We start from the raw sequence: 5,000 nt of genomic DNA, 5'->3' as shown, positions 1-5,000 counted from the left end.
TCTTCCTTCCAGCAAGGACTGGGTGCTCGTGATGGTCTGCAATCGGAGAGCGTTCCAACACGAGAGGTTTCTGTCTGCTGCAGCCAGGCCGGACGCCCTGAAATGCTCTTAGTGGTGTGATGAATTTTCATCAGGCAAACTCAGTGCCGTACTGCTGCAAATCTCTCTATCTATCTCTCTATCTCTGTATCTCTCTCTCTCTCTCTCTATCTATCTATCTATATCTATGTATATATCCATATCTATCTCTGTATCTTTCTTTATATCTATCTCTATGTCTATCTCTATATCTCTCTTACTCTATCTCTCTATCTATATATCCATATCTCCATATCTATCTCTGTATCTGTCTGTATCTATCTCTGTCTATCTATATATCTATATTTCCATATCTATCTCTGTATCTCCCTCTCTCTCTCTCTCTCTCTCTCTCTCTCTCTCTCTCTCTCTCTCTCTCTCTCTCTCTCTCTCTCTCTCTCTCTCTCTCTCTCTCTCTCTCTCTCTCTCTCTCTCTCTCTCTCTCTCTCTCTCTCTCTCTCTCTCTCTCTCTCTCTCTCTCTCTTTTTTGTGTATTCAACAGCAGTCATTGCGGCTGACTGCCAACATAAGTTGGTTCATTCATATACGATTCTAGTTTCCCTGATTGGTCCTGTGGTAATATAATTATTTTATATGTCCTTTATCTATAGACTCGGTGTGGGCCCCTTGCAATTATACCCTTTGCTGTCCCTCTTCATCTCCTTCGCTTCCTCTTGAGATACCTCTTCCTTCTTATTTTCCTTTTCATCTGTATTTTCCTCTTCCTCTTTCTATTCCTCCTCCTCTTCACCCTCCCCCTCCTCTTTCTCTTCCTCTACGTCTTCTTTCTTCTCTCCCTTTTCTTCTGTATTTCCCTCTTCCTCTTTCTATTCCTCCTCTTCCTGTACCTCTTCCTCTTCTTCTTCTCTCCCTTTTCTTCTGTATTTTCCTCTTCCTCTTTCTATTCCTCCTCCTCTTCCTCCTCCTCTACCTCTTCCTTCTTCTCTCCCTTTTCTTCTATATTTTCCTCTTCCTCTTTCTATTCCTCCTCCTCTTCCTCTTTCTCTACCTCTTCCTTCTTCTCTCCCTTTTCTTCTGTATTTTCCTCTTCCTCTTTCTATTCCTCCTCCTCTTCCTCTTCCTCTACCTCTTCCTTCTTCTCTCCCTTTTCTTCTGTATTTTCCTCTTCCTCTTTCTATTCTTCCTCCTCTTCCTCTACCTCTTCCTCTTCCTTTTCTCCCTTTTCTTTAGTATTTTCATCTCTCTCTTTCTATTCCTCTTCCTTTTCCTCTACCTCTTCCTTCTTCTCTCCCTTTTCTTCTGTATTTTCCTCTTCCTCTTTCTATTCTTCCTCCTCTTCCTCTTCCTCTACCTGTTCCTCTTCCTCTTTATTTCATTTACTTCTTCCTCTTCTTCACCTCCTTTCTGTTCGTTCTCCATTTCCTTTCTCATACTTTCCTGTATCTCCTTCTTCCTCTTTCTGTTCATCTTTGCATTTTTCTTTCTCTTTCTACTTCTTTTCCTCCTCCTTCCACTTGCTTTTCCCTTCCCTCTTTATCTTCTTATTCTTCCCTCTCTTCCCTATTTCTTCCTTCTCTTCCTCCTCCTCCTACTCCTCTATCTCTCACTCTTCCTTCTTTCCTCTTTATCTTCCTCTTCCTCCTCCTCTCCCTCTTCCCCTTCCTTTCTCCTTCCTCTTTTTCTTCTCATTTTTCTTTCTCTTCCCTATTTATTCATTCTCTTCCTCCTCATACTCCTCTATCTCTTACTCTTCCTTCCTTCCTCTTCTTTCTCTTCCTCCTCCTCTTCCCCTTCCTCTTCCCTTTCCCCTTCCTCTTTTTCTTCTCATTCTTCTTTCTCCTCCCTATTTCTTCCTCGTCCTTTTCCTCCTCTCCCCCTTCCTCTTCCCCTTCCCCTTCCACTTTTTCTTCTTATTCTTCTTTCTCCTCCCTATTTCTTCCTTCTATTCCTCCTCCTCCTACTCCTCCTCTATCTTTTACTCTTCCTTCCTTCCTCTTCTTTCTTTTCTTATTCTTCTTTCTCTTCCTTATTTCTTCCTTCTCTTCCTCCTCCTCCTACTCCTCTATCTCGTACTCTTCCTTCCTTCCTTCCTCTTCTTTCTCTTCCTCCCCTTTCCCTGATCATCTTTTCCCTCTATGGCTTCTCTTTACTCCTCCTCCTCCTCCTCCTCCTCCTCCTCCTCCTCCTCCTTCTCCTCCTCCTCCTCCTCCTCCTCCTCCTCCGCCTCCTTCTTCTCCTTCTGCTCTTCTATTCCACCTTCCCTTTCCAATCCACCTCCATTATTCCACTCTTAAGTTTTCAACTCTGCGCTTCCCTCTTCTCCCTTTGCCTGTTCCGCGTCACAACATCGCCTAAAGTAAATGTAATCTAAACTTTTGACACTGTGACACACTTTACTGTTCTTGTTCTGGTTGTCGCTGGAAGAATCGTTCTGGTTGAGTGGGCTGTCACCGAAAAGGAAGATGTCAGGTTTGTTGTTAGGCTTGTTTTGATTAACTTCTTGAAAATGGTGATTCACAAAAAAAAAAAAAAAAAAAAAAAAAAAAAAAAAAAAAAAATATTATATATATATATATATATATATATATATATATATCGTTACATGATTTCAGTCAATGGTTGAAGGTGTTAATACAATCTTGAGTAACCGTTTGATTAATCAATTAATCAAATCAGCCATTCTGAGTCCACTGCTGAACAAAGGCCTCCTTCATAGCATTCCATGATTCACACGACCGCACCAACCTCTGCCACGTCACTCCTGCAAATTTCTCAATCTCATCTCTCCACCTTCTGTCTGGCCTCCTTCTTCCACGCTTCCCATCTCGCGGCGTCCACTCAGTAACACACTTGATCCATCGCTCATCAGTCGTTCGCACTAACTTAAATACCCAATTCCACTTCCTCTCTTTCACCTCCTCCACAATATCTTTCACTCTAGTCTGCTCTCTCACCCAACTTGCTCTCTTTCGGTCTCTCAGCGTTATTCCCATCATTGATCTCTCCATTCTCGGTTGATAAGATAGGGTAATATATAACTAGAGTTGATCAAATTCAATCACCTTAAGGGATATGACCATCAGCGTTGTTGTCGTGGTAGACCTTATATATTGCTCATGGGCGCTACCACCACAAACAATTACACTTCCACCACCATCACCATTGTAACCACCAGAACCACCACGACTATTAACACTACCATTACCGCAACCGCTACCATTACCGCCACCACCACCACCACCACCACCACTACCACCACCACTATCTCAACCACCATAACCACTAACACCATTATTACTACCAGAACTTACACCAAAAAGACTAACACGTCCATTACTACTACTACTACTACTACTACTACTACTACTACTACTACTACTACTACTACTACTACTACTACTATTATCACCACCACCAACAGTACCAATAGCATCTCCATTACTATCACCACCATCATCACCAACAATGATACCACCACCACCATCTATCTCCAGCGTCACCATCACCACCACAATCATTAATATCACCATTGCCACCACCATCACTACCATTACCACCACCACCATCACCTTTACCTTCACTATCACCATCACCACTATCATGGCCGCCACCAATAATATCACCACCACCATCACTACTAATAGTGCTACTGCTACTATTACTTCTACAACCAGTATCACTATCACTACTTCTTCTAGCATCATTACTATTACCATTACCACATCTACCACAATCACCATGAATACCATAGCCTCTGCCGATATCATCACTACCACCACCATGGTCGTATTATCCGCCACTGTCACTACTAGCCTCCTCCTCCTCCTCCTCCTCCTCCTCCTTCTCCTCCTCCTCTTCCTCCTCCTCCTCCTCCTCCTCCTCCTCCTACTCCTCCTCCTCCATCTTCCTCCGACCCTGTCCTACTTAACTCCTGATCAGTCCACCGTTTGCTTGACTCGCCCATTAATCAAACCCGTCAACTGTATCCGAGTCAATCCGCTTCATTATCCACTTGAACATGTCGCTGAGGAGACGGGACGGAGTCTGGACGGGAGAGGGGGAGTGTCTGGGAAGAGGGGACTGAGGGGAAGGAGGGGGAGGAGAAGGAGGGGAGGGGGAGGGGGAGGGAGAGGAGTGAGAGAGGAGGAAGGTCGAGGGGAGAGGACGGGACGAAAACGAGCGAAATGTCCGAAGGTGGTTGAAGTGTCCGCTCACTTAGGCGAGTTCTCCGGGAACTATGACCCATAAACAAAGGTTTCTGTGTCCGGGCCAGGGGACCAGTTGAGAGTGAGGAAGGTGGGTGGGTGGGTGGGTGGGGGAGGAGCTTATTCTTGTACTCTTTGGAGGCTTCTGACAGCCGAAGAAAATCGTTTGGGGTTAGCATCGCCCCCTTCCTAAAAAAAATGGAATGGGAGGAAGAAGAAGAAAAAAAAAAAACGAAGAAAGAATAACTTGGAAATGGGACAAGAGAGATGGGTCTTAAAAAAAAAAAAAAGAGAGAGAGAGAGAGAGAGAGAGAGAGAGAGAGAGAGAGAGAGAGAGAGAGAGAGAGAGAGAGAGAGAGAGAGAGAAGGAAGAGGGGGGGGGGAGGACGAAGAAGCCAAGCCCATGTCTATACTATGTACCCTCAGCCGAAGAAGAACAATAAAATCGGTCGGCGTTAAGTAGACCCAGATATGTGAAGAATTTCATTATTTCGAAAGGGAAAGAAGGAGCTCACCGACATAGAGTTTAAGTCTACTCTAAGGATTCCCTTTCAAACGATGAGAATCTTCTGTCGTATGGGAACCTAAACTTCATCAAGAGCCTCGTTAAGCCAAAAGGGTTTACGAAACTTAACCCAACCTAACCCAACCTAACCTAACCCAACCTAACCTAACCCAACCTAACCTAACCTAACCTAACCCAACCTAACCCAAACCAACCCAACCCGACCCAACCCGACCCAACCCGACCCAGCC

This window comes from Oratosquilla oratoria, chromosome 41, assembly GCF_046742065.1.
Source record: "Oratosquilla oratoria isolate Oo_2021 chromosome 41, ASM4674206v1, whole genome shotgun sequence".
NCBI lineage: Eukaryota > Metazoa > Arthropoda > Malacostraca > Stomatopoda > Squillidae > Oratosquilla > Oratosquilla oratoria.
This window is presented reverse-complemented; position numbering follows the sequence as displayed.